Source organism: Salmo salar, chromosome ssa18 (genome assembly GCF_905237065.1).
Source record: "Salmo salar chromosome ssa18, Ssal_v3.1, whole genome shotgun sequence".
Classification (NCBI taxonomy): Eukaryota; Metazoa; Chordata; class Actinopteri; order Salmoniformes; family Salmonidae; genus Salmo; species Salmo salar.
In genome coordinates, this window is record NC_059459.1 from 69,502,113 (window position 1) to 69,527,972 (window position 25,860).

Sequence of the window (25,860 nt, forward strand, 5' to 3'; positions counted from 1 at the left end):
GAGAGAGAGGGGGTAGAGAGAGAGAGAGAGAGAGAGAGAGAGGGGGTAGAGAGAGAGAGAGAGAGAGAGAGAGAGAGAGAGAGAGAGAGAGAGAGAGAGAGAGGGTAGAGAGAGAGAGAGAGGGGTAGAGAGAGAGAGAGAGAGAGGGGGTAGAGAGAGAGAGAGAGAGAGAGAGAGAGGGGGTAGAGAGAGAGAGAGAGAGAGAGAGAGAGAGGGGGTAGAGAGAGAGAGAGAGAGAGAGGGGGTAGAGAGAGAGAGAGAGAGAGAGAGAGAGGGGGTAGAGAGAGAGAGAGAGAGAGAGAGGGTAGAGAGAGAGAGAGAGAGAGGGGGGTAGAGAGAGAGAGAGAGAGAGAGGGGGTAGAGAGAGAAAGAGAGGGTAGAGAGAGAGAGAGAGAGAGAGAGAGGGGGTAGAGAGAGAGAGAGAGAGAGGGGGTAGAGAGATAGAGACAAAAGAGAGGGTAGAGAGAGAGAGAGAGAGAGAGAGAGAAATGTCTGTCAGAGACCACATTAATAAAAACATAGTAATGCAGCAGCCCTTCTGTATCTATGGCGTCACATTACTGGAATAACGAATAGAGAAATCCAGAGGCAAAAGAAACATCTATCCACTACTTAAAGGGATACTCATGGATACCATTTTTATGTCTCTGCATCCAGTAGAAACTTCTTTCAAACTAAAATTTGGTTTGATTTGAGACATAAAAATGGTATCCATCAGTTCATCTGTGGGGAAGTAAATAAAGGGCTTCATTGCCAAAATCAGAAGTATCCATTTAAGTAGAGTATTGACTTTTTGGGATGTGCCTCTCTGTTATACTTCATTGCCAAAATCCCGAAGTATCCCTTTAATGTGACATAATTTTTGTATTAGCATTAATCGTCTCATAGTAGGAGTACTGATCTAGGATCAGGTCCCACCTATCTATGTCATCTTATTCATTTTGATCTAAAAGGCAAAAATAATCCTAAATAAGCACTCCTGCTCTGATATGCTTGATACGTACGGCCCCAGTTCTAAGAAATCCAAGAAATCCTCGACTTTTCTGTTTGCTGTCATTATCTTACAGAATCTATCTGATATAATACGATGGCTTGAAATTGTCCTTTGCACAGCCTCCCAATCCTTCTCTTCCCCTGCCTCCCTCCCTCCCACCCTCTATCCCCCTCTCTTTATCTGCTCTTCTGAAAAACCTCCTCCCTCCTCCTCCATCCTTTCTACCCCCTCCATTCCCAACCTTTTCTTCATACCCTCACGTACCCCACACTCATCCTTTCTCCTCTCTCGTCATCCCCCCATCCTTCTACACCCCCCACCTCTACCCCCTCCCCTCCCTTTCCCCTCCGGCCCAATCCCTTCTCCCCTCGCCTCTACCCCCTCCCCTTCTCCTCGCCCCAACCCCTTCTCCCTACAGTAAGCCCATTCACTTTCTGACACACTATTTCCTCTATAGTGCACTACAGGGCTACCCATAGTGCTCTGGTTAAAAGTAGTGCACTATTTAGGAAATTGGATTTAATTTGGGATGCAACCGTTGTCTTGGGCCACACCCTATTAGCCAGACACACTGAGACAAACTCTGTGGTCCTGAGACGTGTATTGCTGTTTTGCTGCATCTATGAAGGAACAACACTCCCAGAGAGGAGAGAGAGAGAGAAGAGAGAGAAAGAACAAGATGGAGAAAGAGACAGAACGAGAGGGAGAGGGAGAGTAAAAGTAGGTTATATAAAAGCGTTTCAAATGTTCCCAAATATGACATTGCCATTTATAGAAAAATACAATTGAACAACAAACATATAAGCAATTTGGGAAACAACAATCATCATTTTTTTTCTCATAATCGTGAATTAGAAAAACGGTCTGTGAGTCTTTTGAATCACCCAAACAGACCATTACTGACTCAGTTTCTATCTGAAATAGAGCCCAAAAACTGATCCTAATTCTCTAAAACACTCAAAAAGATTGCTCCACTTTCGTTGTTTTGGATGGCGGAAGGATAATTCACCCCAAATAAAGCATTTAGGTCTGTCCGTCTGTCTGTCTGTCTATCTGTGTGTGTGTGTCTGTCTGTGTGTGTCTGTGTGTGTGTGTGTTTGTGTGTGTGTGTGTTTGTGTGTGTGTGTGTGTGGGGGGGGGGTTGGCCTCTGCTTGAACTGACAGGTCAGCTGTTCATTTACATAATACGCATCCTCATCACCAAATTAGTTTACGCTTCAGGTCCCTCTTCTCCGAAACACACTTGAACCACTTTCACACACATGCTGCCAAGCACAGTCAGTTACCACGATGCTGTCGCACTACCAAGCACAGTCAGTTACCACGATGCTGTCGCACTGCCAAGCACAGTCAGTTATTACGATGCTGTCGCACTGCCAAGCACAGTCAGTTACCACGATGCTGTCGCACTGCCAAGCACAGTCCGTTACCACGATGCTGTCGCATTGCCAAGCACAGTCAGTTACCACGATGCTGTCGCACTGCCAAGCACAGTCAGTTACCACGATGCTGTCGCACTGCCAAGCACAGTCAGTTACCACGATGCTGTCGCACTGCCAAGCACAGTGAGTTATCACAATGCTGTTGTGCAAACCTGCATCTAATTTAGCGAGATAATTGTAAACAGTATCAAGCTCTTCACATTGCCCTCTCTCTACACACACACACACACACACACACACAGCCTAACCCTGCCTTTAAGCACAACAGCACTTACCAGTGATCGCAGGGCCAAAAGCAGCGCTGTGTGTGTGTGTGTGCGTGTGTGGTTGATACACGTCTGTCGTGGTTGATAGATTGGACCAAAGCCTGGGCAGCTAGAGCTTGGTGTCTCTCAGCCCAGAACACTGTGTTTAGGATGAAAGAGCTTGGTGTCTCTCAGCCCAGAACACTGTGTTTAGGATGAAAGAGCTTGGTTTGTCTCAGCCCAGAACACTGTGTTTAGGATGAAAGAGCTCGGTGTCTCTCAGCCCAGAACACTGTGTTTAGGATGAAAGAGCTTGGTTTGTCTCAGCCCAGAACACTGTGTTTAGGATGAAAGAGCTCGGTGTCTCTCAGCCCAGAACACTGTGTTTAGGATGAAAGAGCTTGGTTTCTCTCAGCCCATAACACTGTTTAGGATGAAAGAGCTTGGTTTCTCTCAGCCCATAACACTGTTTAGGATGAAAGAGCTTGGTTTGTCTCAGCCCAGAACACTGTGTTTAGGATGAAAGAGCTTGGTTTCTCTTAGCCCAGAACACTGTGTTTAGGATGAAAGAGCTTGGTTTGTCTCAGCCCAGAACACTGTGTTTAGGATGAAAGAGCTTGGTTTCTCTTAGCCCAGAACATTGTGTTTAGGATGAAAGAGCTTGGTTTGTCTCAGCCCAGAACACTGTGTTTAGGATGAAAGAGCTTGGTTTCTCTCAGCCCAGAACACTGTGTTTAGGATGAAAGAGCTTGGTTTGTCTCAGCCCAGAACACTGTGTTTAGGATGAAAGAGCTTGGTTTGTCTCAGCCCAGAACACTGTGTTTAGGATGAAAGAGCTTGGTTTGTCTCAGCCCAGAACACTGTGTTTAGGATGAAAGAGCAGCAGCAAGCAAAGCAACGTGAGGTTAGACAGTAAGAACATGAAAGAGGTCGTGGTTTGTTGATTGGCGTGTAGATGTAGAATACAGTGTGTGCGTGCATGTGTGTGTGGGGGGGATTTCAGATGTATTTTATTTGTTTGTTGTATTAATGTAGAGGGAGACAAATAAACACACCATTAACTGGGATGTCGGGGAAAGTAGGATACACACACACACACACACACACACACACACACACACACACACACACACACACACACACACACACAGCGATCGTCATGATTTCTACATAGTGATTAATATTATTGTGACTAAAACTATATATATATATATATACAGTACCAGTCAAAAGTTTGGACACGCCTACTGACTCAAGGGTTTTTCTTTATTTTGAGTATTTTCTACATTGTAAACATTGTAAAAAATGAAATGTCCTCTCACTATCAACTGCGTTTATTTTCAGCAAACTTAACATGTGTAAATATTTGTATGAACATAACAAGATTCAGCAACTGAGACATAAACTGAACATGTTCCACAGACATTTGACTAACAGAAATGGAATAATGTGTCCCTGAACAAAGGGGGGGGGATCAAAAAGTAACAGTCAGTATCTGGTGTAACCACCAGCTGCATTAAGTACTGCAGTGCATCTCCTCCTCATGGACTGCACCAGATTTGCCAGTTCTTGCTGGAAGATGTTACCCCACTCTTCCACAAAGACACCTGCAAGTTCCCGGACATTTCTGGGGGGAATGCCCTCACCCTCACCCTCCGTTCCAACAGGTCCCAGACGAGATCCGGGCTCTTCGCTGGCCATGGGAGAACACTGACATTTCTGTCTTGCAGGAAGTCACGCACAGAATGAGCAGTATGGCTGGTGGCATTGTCATGCTGCAGGGTCATGTCAGGATGAGCCAGCAGGAAGGGTACCACATGAGGGAGGAGGATGTCTCCCCTGTAACGCACAGCATTGAGATTGCCTGCAATGACAACAAGCTCAGTCCGATGATACTGTGACACACAGGGCCCAGACCATGACCGACCCTCCACCTCCAAATCGATCCCGCTCCAGAGTACAGGCCTCGGTTTAACGCTCATTCCTTCGATGATAAACGCGAATCCAACCATCAACCCTGGTGAGACAAAACCGCGACTGGTCATTGAAGAGCACTTTTTGCCAGTTCTGTCTGGTCCAGCGACGGTGGGTTTGTGCCCATAGGCGACGTAGTTGTCGGTGATGTCTGGTGAGGACCTGCCTTACAACAGGCCTACAAGCCCTTAGTCCAGCCTCTCTCAGCCTATTGCAGACAGTCTGAGCACTGATGGAGGGATTGTGCGTTCCTGGCGTAACTCGGGCAGTTGTTGTTGCCATCCTGTATCTGTCCCCCAGGTGTGATGTTCGGATGTACCGATCCTGTGCAGGTGTTGTTACACGTGTTCTCCCACTGTGAGGACAAGCAGCTGTCCGTCATGTCTCCCTGTAGCGCTGTCTTAGGCATCTCACATTCCGGACATTGTAATTTATTGCCCTGGCCACATCTGCAGTCCTCATGCCTCCTTGCAGCATGCCTAAGGCACATTCACGCAGACGAGCAGGGACCCTGGGCATCTTTCTTTTGGTGTTTTTCAGAGTCAGTAGAAAGGCCTCTTTAGTGTCCTAAGTTTTCATAACTGTGACCTTAATTGCCTACCGTCTGTAAGCCGTTAGTGTCTTAACGACAGTTCCACAGGTGCATGTTCATTAATTGTTTATGGTTCATTGAACAAGCATGGGAAACAGTGTTTAAACCCTTTAAAATGAATACCTGTGAAGTTATTTTGATTTTTACGAATTATCTTTGAAAGACAGGGTCCTGAAAAAGGGTTGTTTCTTTTTTTGCTGAGTTTAGAATAATATTGAAGACATCAAAACTATGAAATAACACATATGGAATCATGTAGCAACCAAAAAAGTGTTAAACAAATCAAAATATATTTGAGATTTGAGATTCTTCAAAGTAGCCACCCTTTGCCTTGATAACAGCTTTGCACACTCTTGGCATTCTCTCAACCAGCTTCATGAATGCATTTCAATTAACAGGTGTGCCTTGTTAAAAGTTAATTTGTGGAATTTCTTTCCATCTTAATGCGTTTGAGCCAATCAGTTGTGTTATGACAAGGTAGGGGTGGTATACAGAAGATAGCCCTATTTGGTAAAAGATTAAGTCCATATTATGGCAAGAACAGCTCAAATAAGCAAAGAGAAATGACAGTCCATCATTACATTAAGACATGATGGTCAGTCAATTCGGAAAACTTAAAATAAAGAAAAACCCCTGAATGAGTAAGTGTATATACACTACCATTCAAAAGTTTGGGGTCACTAAGAAATGTCCTTGTTTTTGAAAGAAAATCACATTTTTTGTCCATTAAAATAACATCAAATTGATCCGGAATACAGTGTAGATATTGTTAATGTTGAAAATTAATATTGTGGCTGTGTCAATGGTGTGCATACTGGGAGCGGAGTCAGGTGCAGGAGAGCAGAGAGTTGTGAACAGGCACACACTTTATTTAGGCAGGAGAAACCAACAGACGGACGCCACTGCGTCGAAACCTCCAGCCAATTGGCAAAAGTGCTAAACGCGCAAACAATCACAATAATTATGTTCAAACAAATAAACATACCTCGGGATAAAACACGGAATAAATGAACACCAGTCTAGCGTGTCAAAATTGACACGTAACACAAAACAATATCACACAAAGACATGAGGGGGAACAGAGGAATAAATACATGTAGTGTGATTGGGGAATGAAAACCAGGTGTGCAGGAAACAAGACAAAACAAATGGATAAATGAAAAATGGAGCGGCGATGGCTAGAAAGCCGGTGACGTCGACCACCGAATGCTGCCCGAACAAGGAAAGGAGCCGACTTCGGCGGAAGTTGTGACAGGCTGGAAACTGCAGGTTTTTTATGGAATATCTACATAGGCGTACAGAGGCCCATTATCAGCAACCATCACTCGTGTTCCAATGGAATGTTGTGTTAGCTAATCTAAGTTATCATTTTAAAAGGCTAATTGATGATTAGAAATCATTAGACTATCTGGAGCATCAGCATTTGTGGGTTCAACTACAGGCTCAAAATGGCCAGAAACAAATCCCTTTCTTCTGAAACTCATCAGTCTATTCTTGTTATGAGAAATGAAGGCTATTCCATGTGAAAAATTGCCAAGAAACTGAAGATCTCGTACAATGCTGTGTACTACTCCCTTCCCAGAACAGCGCAAACTGGCTCTAACCAGAATAGAAAGAGGAGTGGGAGGCCCTGGTGCACAACTGAGCAAGAGGACAAGTACATTAGAGTGTCTAGTTTGAGAAACAGACGCCTCACAAGTCCTCAATTGGCAGCTTCATTAAATAGTGCCCGCAAACCACCAGTCTCAACGTCAACAGTGAAGAGGCGACTCCGGGATGCTGGCCTTCAAGGCAGAGTTCCTCGATCCAGTGTCTGTATTCTTTTTCCCATCTTAATCTTTTATTGGCCAGTCTGAGATATGGATTTTTCTTTGCAACTCTGCCTAGAAGGCCAGCATCCCGGAGTCGTCTCTTCACTGTTGATGTTGAGACTGGTATTTTATATGTATATATACACACAGTGCCTTGTGAAAGTATTCACCCCCCTTGGCCTTTTTATCTATTTTGTTTTCTTACAACCTGGAATTAAAATAGATTATTGTGGGGTTTGTCTCATTTGATTCACATAACATATCTAACATTTTGAAGATGCAAAATATTTTTGGTGAAACAAACAAGAAATAAGACATAAAAAACAGAAAACTTGAGTGTGCATAACTATTCACCCCCCCAAAGTCAATACCTTGTAGAGCCACGTTTTGCAGCAATTACAGCTGCAAGTCTCTTGGGGTATGTCTCTATAAGCTTGGCACATCTAGCCACTGGGATTTTTGCCCATTCTTCAAGGCAAAACTGCTCCAGCTTCTTCAAGTAGGATGGGTTCTACTGGTGTAGAGCAATCTTTAAGTCATACCACAGATTCTCAATTGGATTGAGGTCTGTGTTTTGACTTGGCCCTTCCAGTACATTTAATGTTTTCCCTTAAACCACTCGAGTGTTGCTTTAGCAGTAGGCTTAGGGTCATTGTCCTGCTGGAAGGTGAACCTCCGTCCCAGTCTCAAATCTCTGGCAGACTGAAATAGGTTTCCCTCAAGAATTTCCCTGTATTTAGCCCCATCCATCATTCCTTCAATTCTGACCAGTTTCCCAGTCCCTGCTAATGAAAAACATCCCCACAGCATGATGCTGCCACCGCCATGATTCACTGTGGGGATGGTTTTCTCGGGGTAATGAGAGGTGTTGGGTTTACGCCAGACATAGCGTTTTCCTTGATGGTCAAAAAGCTCAATTTTAGTCTCATCTGACCAGAGTACCTTCTTCCATATGTTTGGGAAGTCTCCCACACGCCTTTTGGCGAAACACCAAACGTGTTTGCTTATTTTTTTCTTTAAGCAAAGGCTTTTTTTTTGGCCACTCTTCCGTAAAGCCCAGCTCTGTGGAGTGTACAGCTTAAAGTGGTCCAATGGACAGATACTCCAATCTCCACTGTGGAGTTTTGCAGCTCCTTCAGGGTTATCTTTGTTTTTTTTGTTGCCTCTGATTAATGCCCTCCTTGCCTGGTCCGTGAGTCTTGGCAGGTTTGTTATGGTGCCATATTATTTCCATTTTTTTAATAATGGATTTAATGGTGCTCTGTGGGATGTTCAAAGTTTCGTTTTTTTTTCATAACCCAACCCTGATCTGTACTTCTCCACAACTTTGTCCCTGACCTGTTTAGAGAGCTCCTTGGTCTTCATGGTGCCGCTTGCTTGGTGGTGCCCCTTGCTTAGTGGTGTTGCAGACTCTGGGTCCTTTCAGAACAGGTGTGTATATATATACTGAGAGCATGTGACAGATCATGTGACACTAAGATTGCACACAGGTGGACTTTATTTAACTAATTATGTGACTTCTGAATGTAATTGATTGCACCAGATCTTATTTAGGGGTTTCATAGCAAAGGGGGTGAATACATATGCACACACCACTTTTCCGCTTTATATTTTTTAGAATTTTTTGAAACAAGTCATTTTTTTCATTTCACTTCACCAATTTGGATTATGTATGTCCATTTCATGAAATCCAAATAAAAATCCATTTAAATTACAGGTTTTAATTAATGCAACAAAATAGGAAAAATGCCAAGGGGGATGAATACTTTTGCAAGTCATATATATATATATATATATATATATATATATATATATATATACTATTATATGTATATATACTCATACTATTAATATGATGTTTGCTATGGTTGCAACTTTAACATAACTTTTAATGATGTCTAATATGGAAACAGAAAGCTGGATCAATATGTTACCAAAATCACACATTGAAACTACATTTTAATGATTAAATGCCATGTAAAGAAAACTCTGTCCAGTCCAGATGCAATTATTTTCAAAGTAAGCATCTCCCATTTATCATATTGACAGAGACTCCTTATTAAACCACCTCTAAGGATCTAAGAACATAATTGCTTGAATAAGAAACAAATAACACCAGCTGATCCGAAGACACACACAACATACACACACACATGCCACAAAGGTCAGGGGGTAAAGGTCATAGGTCAAACTGATGATGACGATGATGAAGGGGTCATTTCCTTGGTACTTATTTCCTATGAGAGTCACTTATATACAGCTCCACTTGTCTGAACTTATTTCCTCTGTAGGATGTATACCATGTATTGTACTGTAATGCCTCATAGACACGTGAGTGTAGCCTGATCCCAGATCTGTTTGTGCTGTCTTGCGTGACAATGAGTGCCAAGGCTATGGCAAAACAGTAAAAACTGATCTGGGCTCAGGCTAGTGCCTGTGAGTTTGCCAGTGGGGTTGTTTGAATTATTAATTGTGATGTAACAATAAATGTGCTGTTCCCACAAGTTCTCCTAATTCTAAAAATGCCAGAGCAGATGGCACATAGCCTCTGACAGAGATGTGGTGTTCAAGAAGAAGGAAAGGAGAGAGACAGATGGTGATGAAGAGAGGGGGGAGGAAATAAAAAAGAGAGAGGGGGCAGAGAAAGGGAACCGGGAGAGAAACAAATAAAAAGGAGAGAAGGAGAGAGAAGAGAAACGGGGATGTGATGGAGAGAGGGGGGGAAGCGTGAGAGAGGGAGGGCTGCAGGCAGCAGTAAATGTGATATCTCGCTGCTGAGCTCTAAAAGACGGTAATCAGATTCAACATGCCACTCGAGCTTCCTCTAACTCTAGTGGCTCGCCGGGCGCTAAATACTCTGGTCCTCTAACTTCTCTTCTACACCAGCCAGGAGGAGGAGGAGGTGGAGGTCCTCTACCTTCTCCTCTACACCAACCAGGAGGAGGAGGTGGAGGTCCTATAACTTCTCCTCTACACCAGCCAGGAGGAGGGGGTGGAGGTCCTCTAACTTCTCCTCTACACCAACCAGGAGGAGGTGTAGGTCCTCTACCTTCTCCTCTACACCAACCAGGAGGAGGAGGTGGAGGTCCTCTAACTTCTCCTCTACACCAGCCAGGAGGAGGTGGCGGTCCTCTAACTTCTCCTCTACACCAGCCAGGAGGAGGAGGACATGGAGGTCCTCTAACTTCTCCTCTACACCAACCAGGAGGAGGGGGTGGAGGTCCTCTAACTTCTCCTCTACACCACCCAGGAGGAGGAGGAGGTGGAGGTCCTCTAACTTCTCCTCTACACCAACCAGGAGGAGGAGGTAGAGGTCCTCTTTCTCCTCTACACTAACCAGGAGGAGGAGGTGGAGGTCCTCTAACTTCTCCTCTACACTAACCAGGAGGAGGAGGTGGAGGTCCTCTAACTTCTCCTCTACACCAACCAGGAGGAGGTGGAGGTCCTCTAACTTCTCCTCTACACCAACCAGGAGGAGGAGGTGGCGGTCCTCTTTCTCCTCTACACCAACCAGGAGGAGGAGGTGGCGGTCCTCTTTCTCCTCTACACCAACCAGGAGGAGGTGGAGGTCCTCTAACTTCTCCTCTACACCAACCAGGAGGAGGAGGTGGCGGTCCTCTAACTTCTTCTCTACACCAACCAGGAGGAGGAGGTGTAGGAGGAAGGGGTGCAGGTGTTATAGGAAGAGAAGAGAATTCATCTTCTTCACAAAATGAATGCGCAGAATGTATATATTTTTCCCCACAAAACAATGTTACAAACAGCGACGCATAGGTTACAGAGACCCTCCATCCGAGGAGAGACTAATTAATCCTCCAGACACCCTAGGGGAGAGTCGCTCTGCACCACTCTCTCTCTCACACTCACACACTGCTCCGCACCGAGCCAGGTCAGTTGGAAGATAATAATTTATTACGGTAACGGTATTACTGACCCCCGCCAGTCAGTCATGCCCCTCAAGGGGAAAGACCTTTACACCTTTACCTATACACTATTATTTTATTAATGTTTTATCTGTTTTCTTTCATCAGTATTTTCAACTGTACACTGCAGTTTAACCTGTTGTCATCGCAAATTATCTACTCTGTTTGAGCATTGTTTGTTGTGTTGAAAAACTGTTAAAAAATAATGTTTTTGACTTCTGCTGCTAGTAAGGATTTGTTTGAATAAAAAACAAGTTGTTTGAAACATCCTACTGCATTTTATTAAGCAGTGAAAGGTCTAGTTGTCTGTTATGACACCTGTGGATATCCAATGGGGCTTTCCACAGAATTGGTCCTGATACTGGACTCTGTAACTGGGCGGCCAATCCAGTTTGTTCTTGTAGGCCTGTGTCAGCTAGAGTTCTCATTCTCAGCCTGAACCCGACGGTGTCCGACGGCCCGGCCCGGTCTTATGTATGACTGTTATAAAAATATTGTTCTCTCCGTTTTTGACACAAATATCAACCGTACTAGTTGTTCAGGCTCTGATCTTGTCCCATCTTGATTACTTCCTGGTAATAAGGTCAGGTGCAGCAAAGAAAGATCTAGCAAAGCTGCAGCTGGCTCAAAACAGAGCAGCACACCTTGACCTGAACTGCACATACAGAACTAACATCAACAACATGCATGCCAGTCTTTCCTGGTTGAGGGTTGACGAGAGATTAACTTCTTCTCTTCTAGTTTTTATGAGAAATATTACTGTGATGAAAATTCCAGATTGTCTGCATAATGAAATCACATTCAGCTCAGACACCCATGCACAACCCACAAGACATGGCATACCAGGGATCTCTTCACAGTCCCCAAGTCCAAAATGAATTCACGGCAACTCACAGTATTATTCAGAGTACCCGGTGGGTTTCCGGGTTGTCTTACTGGCTTAAGAAAAAAAAAACGGTGTGTGTCTGTACACCTTTTAGCTCTCTCTCAGCCACAGCAGTTGTAGACACACCAGGTCTCCAATATTGGCTGGGCCAGAGAAATTTGATTGAAATGTTTCAATTTTTGATACGAATAGGCTGGAGTGCACTTCGGGAGAATGATGAGCCACAAGACCATGACAGGCAGCGCATCTCAGTACAGAAGAAGACCATATTTTAATGGCATCTGTTATCACTGATACATCCTAACAAAATGCACCCTATGACTGCCCTGCTAATGCGCCTTGCTGGACCTTGTAAACTATCAAAAGTAGACCCATAACTGATCCAAATGTTTTTCTAATCAAACATACATTTAAAACACTGGGCTTTTGAGCGATTATTCAAATAGGAGTTTGGATGAAAATCAAGTTATATATTTATTGCTTCATTATTCAAGGTGTAACGTCTGCGTCCAACGCACACCCTCAAACACGTAGATCTCCTGAACGCAGCTCACTTTCCAGCCCACTTTCCAGCTCACACCCTCAAACACGTAGATCTCCTGAACGCAGCTCACTTTCCAGCCCACTTTCCAGCTCACACTCTCAAATACCTAGATCCCATGAACGCAGCTCACTTTCCAGCCCACTTTCCAACTCACACTCTCAAACACCTAGATCCCCTGAACGCAGCTCACTCTCCAAATCCCAATCACCTGAATTCTAATCACCTGTTCACACACCTGTATGTCATTATCACACACTATTTCATTCAGTTCTTTGCACCCCATCACTGTGAGGTATTGTTTGATTTGTGACACGTCTTTCAGGGTGCTGGGAATTCCCTGTGATTTACTACTCCCATGTATGATAGTTTTGCCTGACTCACTAACGACGCCTTTTGCTTATTCCCTGCATTTCCTGTTCTCTACCTATTACCTGATCTCCTGGACAACGTCACTAGCCTTTCCCTGCCTGTACTGTTGCCCTTTTGGACCCCTGTGTATGACCTTCTGCCTGCCCCTGGACCCAGCTACCTGCCTCCTCCTGTGGTCCTTTACCAATAAACACCTGCTGCGCCCTGCGCTTGAAACCAGCTCTCTGTCTCCCATCGTGTTCATTACACAAGGCTCCATTTGTTATTTCATTTCAAAATATTTAAAGACATGAATGACTCATACTGTGTAATGACATGAATGAATGAATGATTATATAGAAGTAGGAAGAGTTACGTTAAGACATGACGCTTTCTCACAGCTCAATGGCGGATAGATTATTTGAGGCTGCTAGGTGAGTCGAGAAAAATAATAATACATTTGATTTAGGCTACATTATTGCACGCTAAACGTTTCTGAAAAGTGATAGATGAGCAAACAAATAAATTAGCTACCACCTCCACACGCCCAGTGAGAGATCAATGAACCAAATATACAGAAAGAGATTTAGTGAAACGAAATCACATTGACTGATTATCAGACAAGTCACAAGCTTTTGTTAGGGAGTAGAACAGACTACTGTGGAGAAGTACATAACATGCTAGCAAAATGTTCTGTTTATTAATATATGCGCAAACTAGAGTGAAGATGAGCACTCACCTCAATTTAGCTAACATTTTCCCTGCTTAGTTGTTACCAAATATCCAAACAAAAATCGGACATTGATTTATCAAGATGAGCTAGTGTACATGCCTTCAATTGCATTAGTCTCCTTTATTCCAACATTTGCTTCATTAGGTTGATCATAACTAGGTCATATTTCCTCTGCGTTTTTTCTAGGCCCAACGGATGTTTCTTTGTCTCCTCAATCCGCTGCTGCCCGCCTCCACCGCATTGTTCTCAGCACCAGTTAAAAGTTAAAATCAACAAGTTAATATCAATATACTGGTTTGTAGAAATCAGGATTTATTTCGGGTTCGGGCACATTTAATTTCTGTGTTGTTGGACTGAGCAATGGCTTCAGCTCACAGGACTTGGGTCAGACTGGGATCGAAATGTCAGGCCCGATGAGAATTCTAGAGTGAGCCCAGATGGCATATTGCCGCTGGTGCTGTTCAGTTACATCATCATTGTGCGCCGGGCTAAAGCCTGCCGCATGCTTCCCAGTCTAAACAGTTTGCATATATATCATGACAAAATAATACAGTCGAAGTCGGAAGTTTATACACACCTAAGCCAAATACATTTAAACTCAATTTTTCACAATTCCTGACATTTAATCCTATTAAAAATACCTGTCTTAGGTCAGTTATGATCACCATATTTTTTTAAGAACGTGAAATGTCAGAATAATAGTAGAGAGAATGACTTATTTCAGCTTTTATTTCTTTCATCACATTCCCAGTGGGTCAGAAGTTTACATACACTCAATTAGTATTTGGTAGCATTGCCTTTAAAATTGTTTAACTTGGGTCAAACGTTTCATGTAGCCTTCCACAAGCTTCCCACAATAAGTTGGGTGAATTTTGGCCCATTCCTCCTGACAGAGCTGGTGTATCTGAGTCAGGTTTGTAGGCCTCCTTGCTCGCACACGCTTTTTCAGTTCTGCCCACACATTTTCTGTAGGATTGAGGTCAGGGCAAAGTGATGGCCACTCCAATACCTTGACTTTGTTGTCCTTAAGCCATTTTTCCACAACATTGGAAGTATGCTTGGGCTCATTGGCCATTTGGAAGACCCATTTGCAACCAAGCTTTAACTTCCTGACTGATGTCTTGAGATGTTGCTTCAATATATCCACATACTTTTCTCTCTTCATGATGCCATCTATTTTGTTAAGTGCACCTGTCCCTCCTGCAACAAAGCACCCCCACAACATGATGCTGCTAACCCCGTGCTTCACGGTTGGGATGGTGTTCCTCGCTTGCAAGCCTCCCCCTTTTTCTTCCAAACATAATGATGGTCATTATGGCCAAACAGTTCTATTTTTGTTTCATCAGACTAGAGAACATTTCTCCAAAAAGTACGATCGTTGTCCCCATGTGCAGTTGCAAACCATAGTCTGGCTTTTTTATGGCGGTTTTGGAGCAGTGGCATCTTCCTTGCTGAGCGGCCTTTCAGGTTATATCGATATAGGACTCGTTTTACTGAGGATATCGATACTTTTGTACCTGTTTCCTCCAGCATCTTCACAAGGTCCTTTGCTGTTGTTCTGGGATTGATTTGCACTTTTCGCACCAAAGTACGTTCATCTCTAGGAGACAGAACGCGTCTTCTTCCTGAGCGTTATGGCGGCTGTGTGGTCCCATAGTGTCATAGTCATGTTTGTAGGTGGCAGGGAAGTCAGGCGCAGGAGAAACCAACTTGGTTAAACTGGAGTATTTTAATTAACAAAAAAACTAACTCCAAAACCAAAGTACACAAATAACATGGGTAAAAATAACCCGTTACCCACCGATACAAAATACATGTGTACATAACTCACAAACAATCACCGACAAGGATGAGGGAAAACAGAGGGTTAAATACACAACATGTAATGAATGGGATGGGAACCAGGTGTGTAGGAAGACAAGACAAAACCAATGGAAAATGAAAAACTGATCAATGATGGCTAGAAGACCGGTGACGTCGACCGCCGAGCACCACCCGAGCAAGGAGGGGCATCGACTTCGGTAGAAGTCATGACACATAGTGTTTATACTTGCGTACTATTGTTTGTACAGATGAACGTGGTATCTTCAGGCATTTGGAAATTACTCCCAAGGATGAACCAGACTTGTGGAGGTCTACAATTTCTTTTCTGAGGTCTTGACCGATTTCTTTTGATTTTCCCATGATGTCAAGCAAAGAGGAACTGAGTTTGAAGGTAGATCTTGAAATACATCAACAGGTACACCTCCAATTGACTCAAATTATGTAAATTAGCCTATCAGAAGCTTCTATAGCCATGACATCATTTTCTGGAATTTTCCACGCTGTTTAAAGGCACAGTCAACTTAGTGTATGTAAACTTCTGACCCACTGGAATTGGGATACTGTCACGTCCTGATCCTAGTAAGATGTCATTTTCTATAGTAGAGTAGGTCAGGGCGTGACAGGGGGTGTTTTGTGTTTTTCTATATTTTGTATTTCTATGTTTATGTTCTAGGTTTCTATTTCTATGTTGGGTTTTTTGGGTTGATATCCAATTGGAGGCAGCTGGTCCTCGATGTCTCTGATTGGAGATCATATTTAAGTAGGGGTTTTTCTTCCTGGGTTTTTGTGGGTTAATATATTTTGAGTAGTGTTTGTTTCTCTCTGCGTCACGGTTTGTTGTTTTGTTAATTTCAGTTATTTATGTATTGCAAAGTTTCACGGATTTAATAAAATGTGGAACTACAACCACGCTGCACTTTGGTCTGCTCCTTTTGACAGCCGTGACAGATACAGTGAATTATAAGTGAAATAATCTGTCTGTAAACAATTGTTGGAAAAATTACTTGTGTCATGCACAAAGTAGATGTCCTACCTGACTTGCCAAAACTATAGTTTGTTAACAAGAAATGTGTGGAGTTGTTGAAAAACGAGTTTTAATGGCTCCAACCTAAGTGTCTGTAAACTTCTGACTTCAACTGTATATGTTTTTGTTCATTTTGCTGTTTGAGCACACAACATTTTTTCTTGAGGCAAGTCGAAATTGGGGACCCGAAGTCTACGCCCCTTCGTCAGTGATTGGTCAACAGTAGGGGTGGGAAGTATGGACGGGATTCTTCAATGAAGTGTTTGCTGTCATTCAACGAGAGAGAGGAGAGAGCGCAGCAGCAGAGAGGCCCTACTGTCTGCAGTTACTTCTAGTTTTCATGCACATTTTTTCACTTGACGAGTAATACACCAAACATCTTAGCTAGATGTAAAATTGCATGACTAGGATGTCCTCTGCAAAAAGTCAAAATGAATGGATTTCTTGATTGATATATTTTGATGAAGTGCTATGTTGTTGCTACTGTGGCTCAAGATGTACAAACAACAGTATTGTCGTTTTTTTCTCATTTTTCAAGCGAAGCTCTTTAGTGCGAGTATACGAGCACAGATGTTCGCTTCTCCTAGCCGAGTTCTGCTAGGACCAAACTGAACCTATGTACGTGGAAGCCGTTCGGCAGGGCACGTGTTTGTTTGATGATTTCTCCGTGGCGAAGTGTGTTGTGTTTCCTTCCTCCGAGGGGTAGTCTTTCCTCAGGTTCATTAGAATGATAGTGGTGGAGCTGGAGGGCAACTCTAACAGCCACGCCCACTCTGCCAGTCACAGCTTTGGTTTCACCTACTAATGGTTAAGGTTAGGACTGTGGCATGGGGACGCTGATCCTAGATCTGTACCTATAGGGAAACTTCACCCAGGACCCCAGCCACACCTGTGGTGTAGGCCCCTACCCCAGACCTTCACCATCACAACCACGCCCCAAAGTGCCAACCACATACAGCCAATCAGGACAAAGACATGTTTAGAAGGCACAAAGCAGGATTAAACTTGATCAATAACAATTTTCTGCTTCAAAACGTGTTGCTTTATTCTTGCGTGTTCGAACACGACCTTTGCTTATGAGTTTCAACGTTTTTGGTAACATGTTGGTGGATCAGATTCTATTTGACCTGAAAATCCCTTGAGATCATTCTGCCACAGCTGCTCAAAATAAGGACAAGGAATTGAGGGCAAATAATATCCATATCCACACCTGCTATACAAAGCCAACCACACCCATCCCGTTATTTCACCCCCTACCCCTTGTGTGTATTGTGTGTGTGTTTGTCTGTGTTTATTGTGTGAGTGTTTATGTGCGTGCGTGCGTGCATGTGTCTCGCGCGCCCAGTCCCCAGTCGACATAGAGGTCAGCCAGATACAGGGCTTTTTAAACAGTAATCCCTGACGGTCCGTTTAATCCAGGTCCCCATGGATGGGGATGTTGTACTGTACATCTACAAAGAGATGAAAATGATGTTTTTGCACCACCAAGGGCAGCCCGGGTCCACTGGACACACGCCCAACCTCTGGCTCCCACTCGGCTCTGCAAACCCTGCCCATCTGTTTCTCTAGCTGTTTGGCCACGTTGTCAGACTGACAGTGGGCACTATGCAGAATGCTCGCTTCGCAAGATGGTAACATAGGAGAGGATAACCCATCAATGCGGTCAGGGAAACTCCTGGACCCTAACTGTAGTAGCTAACTCCCCATTACCACATTGATTTTATCTCTCATTTAACACACACACACACACACACTTGTTTGGTCTCCCCACTCTCTCTTACACACACACACACCCCTCTGCGGCTGCTGAGATGCTGCAAGTAAATATTTAATCACCAGGTCTGTAATCAGGCTCACACTCCTTCTAAATGCCAGTGTGCACTGAGGCCACCAGCCACCTCACAACTACACACCATACAACTACACACCACACATCTACACACCACACAACTACATACAACTACACAACTACACACCACACAACCACACACCACACAACTACACACACCCTACAACTACACACAACATACAACTACACACCACACATCTACACACCACACAACTACACACCACACAATTACACACAACATACAACTACACAACTACACACCACACAACTACACACCACACAACTACACACCATACACAACATACAACTACACACAACATACAACTACACAACTACACACCACACAACTACACACCACACAACTACACACCGTACATCTACACACACCATACAATTACACACCACAAAACTGCAGAGAGGGATGAGGTATGAGGAGCTATGCAGCCTGGTCCCAGATCCGTAAGTGCTTTAGCCCAGGGTGTTCTCAAAACTCTCCTCGGGGCCCCCCAGCCGTCCCATGTATTTTAACTTCCACAGCTAGCACACCTGATTCAACTTGTCAACTAATCATCAAGCCCTTGACTTGGTGAATCGTCTGGGGGTCCCAGAGGAGAGGTTTGAAAACCACTGCTTTAGTGTACTCCTCTGACTGTCATTGCTATGTACGGCATGATAACAACAGCCAAAGGAGCTGGCTAAAGCATATACAGATCTGGGATCAGGCTACAGATAGAGCCTACAGAATCTAGACATACATCTGAGTAATATGTCCCTTGACACCAGCGGTCTAAGCCACTGTGTAAAAGGTTATCTGGATCGATGGAGTAAACACACTTTATCATATTAACTTTCCCACTGAGCAGAGAGAGGGAGAGGGGGAGGGGGGGAGAGATGAATAGAGGGGAGAGAGAGAGAGAGAGAGAGAGAGAGAGAGATGTTAACATATGTTTCCCATGCCAATAAAGTCCTTGAATTGAATTGAGAGAGGGAGAAAGGCAGAGAGAGAGAGACAGAGAGAGAGAGAGAGAGAGAGCGAGAGAGAGAGAGAGAGGGGAGGGGGAGAGAGATAGAGAAGAAGAGAGGGGTGAGAGGGTGGGTGAGAGAAAGAGAGATGTAGAGAGAGAGGGACACAGAGAGCTAGAGAGAGCGAGGGAGAAAGAGAGAAAGAGAGGGGAGGGGGAGAGAGATAGAGAAGAAGAGAGGGGTGAGAGGGTGGGTGAGAGAAAGAGAGATGTAGAGAGAGAGGGACACAGAGAGCTAGAGAGAGCGAGGGAGAAAGAGAGAAAGAGAGGGGAGGGGGAGAGAGATAGAGAAGAAGAGAGGGGTGAGAGGGTGGGTGAGAGAAAGAGAGATGTAGAGAGAGAGGGACACAGAGAGCTAGAGAGAGCGAGGGAGAAAGAGAGAAAGAGAGAGAGGAGGTTACAGGGAACAAGAGAAAGGGAGAGAGAGAGAGAGAGAGAGAGAGAGAGGGGGTGAGAGAGAGAGCGAGAGAGAGGGGGGACAGCAAAGAAGAGCGAGAGGGGGAGGGAGGAGAGAGGAGGGGGGGTCAGAGAGAGAGAGAGAGAGAGAGACAGAAACGTGAACAGGTAGAGAAAGATGAGATGGGAACAGGGCGAGAGAGAGGAGATGGGAACATGGAGAGAGAGAGGAGATGGGAACAGGAAGAGAGGAGATGGGAACAGGAAGAGAGGAGATGGGAACAGGGAGAGAGAAAGGGGTAGGATGGGAGAGAGAGGGAGAGAGAATTGAATTGAATTGAGAGGGACATGTAGAGAGAGAGAGAGATGGGGAGGGAGAGAGGGGGACAGTAAGAGCAAGAGAAAGAGGGGGAGGGAGAGAGAAAGTGTGTAACTGTGCGTGTGGAAGCGCGCGCACGCGTGTGTGTGTGTGTGGCGGCTGCTATCACTGTTATCCATAAGCCTGAATTGTCACTTCAAGAGCACACATTCATTGTTCTGTATTGTGTTTCCACAGCCGGGAAGACAAAGCCAACACCCTACAACACTGCTTGTGCATGACCTATGATTTTGCATCTTGTTACTATAGCATTTAGAGTGGTGTGTATGTCATACATCTGAATGAGTTAATGAGATACAAGTCTGTATGAATTGGGCTTAGGGGTTAATGCTATACTGTGGTGCAACGGTCTCCATACACTTGATTTGTCCTCAGTTGAATACACTGTGGTGGATCTGCATATGCACGCACACAGAAACGTTCAATTGAAATAAATTGATTGGGGGGGTATGCTACATTACATGGCATATTCCTCACTCGTGTCACATTTTATACCCAGAGCAACTTACAGGAACAATTCTGGTTAAGTGCATTGCTCAAAGGAACTCCGAAATAATTTTTGGCCAATCAGCTCGGGAATTCTAAACAGCAATTTTGTCGCTTACTGGCCCAACGCTCTTAAACGCTACGCTACCTGCCGTCCAAACGACATCGAATCTGACAGTGAATGAATTACATGAGAACATTCAGCACAATCACACTTCTGTTAACCTGACAGCTAATAGCGTGAGAACAAGTAATCTGTGGTAGATTGACTGATCAGATGCCAGGTCCACTGTAAATAAACCCATAGCAAACTAATTCAAATAGGTTGGAAATTACTATAGATTTTTTTTAAAGTTTGCATTTAATCATATGCATTTAAAATATATTTCTTATCTTTGACCTCTTTTATGTTTTATCATATTTTAATAATTCCTCTCTCCATTTCCTCTCTCCATCTCATGTTCTAAAATGATCAACTCCTTTCATGAAAATGAACGTGGGGAGAGTTTTAAACCAATTTAATTTAATATAATGGATAGGCTATAATTATCAATCATACAGCTTTCAGATAGATTATCATGATAGAAAAAGCATCATAATCTATTGACTTGTGAGTTTCCTTGAAGAGATTGCTGGACATCTTCGCAAAGTAGCCTACCGTCCGAGGTCTATAGACCGGACAGGACAAGACCGGGCGAATATGAGCACGGCACTCAGACCCAACTGTCAATATTGGGAATTGGGATAATTCATTTCACACTCAATAATAATGATACCATGAGAACCGGCGAGTGAACAACTGGCGGGTTGAAATGACACATGCACCATGTATCTTGTCAGTGTCACAACAGCCTATGGGAACGTCGTTGCCTGTTCATCATTGTGACTGACAACACCGCAGCACCAAGCATTTAAAGACTTAAAACCGGGGGCAGGGGGTCACCAGTGGCGGTGACGTTGGAAAAACAATGAAACGACACAATAAGGTATTCTGATTTAGACTAGCCTACCGGGGGAAATGCCAGCAGAAATACCCATATACATATCCCCCATCAAAATTGATGAAATAGCGATAAACGCGGTTTAAAATAAAACTGGTGCTCTTACAGATAAACAAAAAGACACATTCTTTATCACCCACCTTTGTCATCTCACGACAGACAGACGCGACTGATAATAGTGCGGTTATTCTCTTTTTACGTTTTTGACCAATGTTACCCCTCTTTCACCCGCACCCCGTGATGAGAGAAGCGAACCTCCAGTCTTCCTTTCCCTGGTTCCTCTTCGTCATCTATTCATTCATGATAGGAACAGGGCTTTAGGACTTCGAAAACGCTGTGAAATCGGTCGTTTTACATTTAATTGCCGCTCTGTCCCGCTGTCGCAGTCGGCAAGTCGCTGCTTGCGCTGCTCTGCCGCTGTCTATCATCAATGCTTTGAGATCCCTCGTGCACGATCGAGACAGTCAGTTCTTTCGAGACCGATTTTCTTCAATAGCCAAACTGAATGCGCGCACGCGCTCTCCGGTCCCCCAGTCGTGGTGGCGGAATGAACTAAGCTAGCGCACTCACTCACACACACACGCACACACACGGGGATCCTAGCTAACAATTCTAGGAAGAGAGAACGTTTTTGTAATGTTACCCGTAATATTCCGTTAACGTTTGAGTGTCCAGTGTTTTTGTTTGTTAGGGGAACATTGTATCTGTGTTAGCAAAAACCTTCTGAGAACCTTTTAGCGGGATTTGGTGTTAAAGTTAGGAGAACATTACCTTAATGTCAAACACAACTTAGGGGAGCCTTCCCTGTGGCTCAGTTGGTAAAGCATGGTGTTTGCAACGCCAGGGTTGTGGGTTTGATTCCCACGGGGGGACAGTATGGAAGAAAAAAAAATTGTATGAAATGTATGCATTCACTACTGTAAGTCGCTCTGGATAAGAGCGTCTCCTAAATGACTAAAATGTACATGTAAAATATCTATATAGACACACTGTATATAGACTTTTTCTACTGTATTATTGACTGTATGTTTGTTTATTCCATGTGTAACTCTGTGTTGTTGTCTGTGTCATACTGCTTTGCTTTATTCTTGGCCAGGTCGCAATTGTAAATGAGAACTTGTTCTCAACTAGCCTACCTGGTTAAATAAAGGTGAAATAAAAATAAATAAATAAATGTTTGCCATGCTTTCAGAATATACAACATTAATGTTCTGGATGCGTTTTATGGAACATTCATGTGTCCGGTTTTCTGTGGGCGAGGAGAATATTCCATCAAAGTCCCACCAAACATACACAGAACATGGTTGCCATGTTCGCAGAATATAAGATATTAATGTTCTAGACATGGGAACGTTGCAAGAACATTTATGTTTATCAGTTGTCAGGATGTCGCCTGATGGAACCAAATAAATGTCTCCCCCATAAAAAGTGTTTTAATTACACATCACACCTTGCTACTGTTGCCAAGCCAATCAAGGCCCTGATTGGTGAACCACTGATCCACTCATAGCTCTTTGTCTGTTGGCAAGGTTAGGGATACTCCCACACAGTGCTTTTATCATAAAGTGTTTTTAAGTTACATATTTGACACACTGACATACATGATTACAATGTGCATATTCCTTTATACAGTAGTCATTATTCAACAGTCCTCACCTGGGATTTGAACTCAGAGCCTCTTTTGATGAACTTACATCAGCAATTGAAGGGCTTTCAGCATAGTTGTCTAATGTTGGTGAGGCATGTTAACCTGTTTTACTGATACTTCTGAATCACTATGATCAATAAAATGCTTTCTTGAGTGTACTTTTAACCAGAGCTGAGATTTATTTCAAAGTGCATTCACCCTATTGATTACATCCTTACACCTATCAAGTTAAATCACCCTACTATCCCAATCTCACCAAAATATGTTAATGTCATTATTTGTCAACAGTTACATCATACCTCTCTGATCTAATTAAAACGAGTTTCACATTGAAAGATGGGAATCTGTAGGATTTTCCCCTTGACAAAATTTCCACTTTCCATGCAAATTATAAGTATTTATTAATTCTATATACAGTGCATTCGGAAAGTATTCAGACCCCTTGACTTCTTCCACATTTTGTTACGTTACAGCCTTATTCTAAAATGGATAAAATAAAAAATGTCCTCAACAATCTACACACAATAACCCATAATCACAAAGTGAAAACAGGTTTTTCGATTCTTTTGCAAATGTATTAAAACCAAAAAACCAAAATACCTTATTTACATAAGTATTCAGACCATTTGCTATGAGACTCGAAATTGAGCTTAAGTACATCCTGTTTCCATTGATCATCCTTGAGATGTTTCTACAATTTGATTGGAGTCCACCTGCGATAAATTCAATTGATTGGAGATGATTTGGAAAGGCACACACCTGTCGATATAAGATCCCACATGTGACAGTGCATGTCAGAGCAAAAACCAAGCCATGAGGTCAAAGGAATTGTCTGTAGAGCTCCAGGACAGGATTGTGTTGAGGCACAGATCTGGGGAAGGGTACCAAAAAAATGTCTGCAGCGTTGAAGGTCCCCAAGAACACAGTGGCCTCCATCATTCTTAAATGGAAAAAGTTTGGAACCACCAAGACTCTTCCTAGAGCTGGACGTCTGGCCAAACTAAGCAATCGGGGGAGAAGGGCCTTGCAGAAGGACAACCATCTCTGTAGCACTCCACATTTATGGTAGAGTGGCCAGACGGAACCACTCCTCAGTAAAAGGCACATGACAGCCGCTTTGAGTTTGCCAAAAGGCACCTAAAGGACTCTCAGACCATAAGAAAAAAGATTCTCTGGCCTGATGCTTAAACTCTTTAGTCTGAATGCCAAGCGTCACGTCTGGAGGAAACCTGGCACTATCCCTACGGTGAAGCATGGTGGTGGCAGCATCATGTTGTGGGGATGTTTTTCAGGGGCAGGGACTGGGAGACTAGTCAGGATCGAGGGAAAGATGAATGGAGCAACGTACAGAGAGATCCTTGATGAAAACCTGCTCCAGAGCGCTTAGGACCTCAGACTTGGGCGAAGGTTCACCTTCCTACAGGACAATGACCCTTAGCACACAGCCAAGATGATGCAGGAGTGGCTTGTCTCTGAATGTCCTTGAGTGGCCCAGCCAGAGCCCGGACTTGAATCCGATCGAACATCTTTGGAGAGACCTGAAAATAGCTGTGCAGCGATGCTCCCCATCCAACCTGACAGAGCTTGAGAGGATCTGCAGAGAAGAATGGGAGAAACTCCCCAAATACAGGTGTGACAAGCTTGTAGCGACATACCCAAGAAGACTTGATGCTGTAATCGCTGCCAAAGGTGCTTCAACAAAGTACTGAGTAAAGGGTCTGAATACTTATGTAAATGTTATATTTCAGTTCTTTATTTGAAATAAATGAGCAAACATTTCTAAAAACCTGTTTTGCTTTTTTATTATGGAGTATTGTGTGTAGATTGATGAGGGGAAAAAAACAATATAATCCATTTTAGAACAAGACTGTAACGTAACAAAATGTGGAAAAGGTCAAGGGGTGTGAATACTTTCAGAATTCACTGTAGCCGAGCATCTCAAAGAGAACTATCATCTTTTAAAAATCTCCACCGCATATACCTTGTAGAACAAACATGTGTCAGTGACAAACTCATTTTAATTAGATCAGATAGGTGTGTTATGACTGTTGCCAAATAATGACTTTAACATACAGTACCAGTCAAAAGTTTGGACACATCGGCTCATTCAAGGGTTTTCTTTATTTTTTACTATTTTACTACATTGTAGAATAATAGTGTAGACATCAAAACTATGAAATAATACATTCTACAAATGAGTAGGTGTTTCCAAACTATTAACTGGTACTGTATATTGCTAAGAATTTGAGAGTAGGGTGACCTCCCTGGCGGGTCTTGAACCAAGGACATAAAGGACTGTAAAAACACCAGTATATCAGCTCCAAGTGATTTTAATTTAGAAAATCTGTTCCAAAGTATTCCCACGGTTTGAAATTATTCTGTTTTAGTCAAATATTATATCTGTTTGGGCTTCTTGAGGTCAATTTGCAGTCTACAAATTACTAGTAATTAGGTTCCTGCCCTCTGACCGTCCGTTCAAGAAAAAATTGGCCTGCGGCTGAATCTAGTTGATGATCCCTGCTCCAGGGCATGTGCTTATTGGGCCAGTATAGTTAGGCCCTGTCCAGAAGAAACCCTAACCCCTCCTCCCTAAGCGCTTATGTAGATGAAACAGCTGGATAGGTGTAAGCAATAGGGGTGAATGCATTTTGGAGTAAATCTCAGCTGTGTTAAAAGTACACTCAAGAAAACCTATTTTATTGATAATAGTGATTCAGGAGTATCATTAAAACAGGTTAA

The 25,860-nt window shown here is 43.5% G+C and overlaps 1 protein-coding gene across 1 annotated transcript in view; it reads right to left on the bottom strand.

Moving 5' to 3' along the window:
* Positions 1–21,986, bottom strand: part of LOC106577858 (galactose-3-O-sulfotransferase 3-like) — a 35,242-nt gene extending 13,256 nt beyond the window's left edge. The window contains exon 1 of the mRNA XM_014156262.2: positions 21,614–21,986. The gene's annotated coding sequence lies outside the window, so the exon portion shown is untranslated. The remainder of the gene's footprint in view (positions 1–21,613) is intronic.
* Between the last annotated feature and the right edge of the window lie 3,874 nt (positions 21,987–25,860).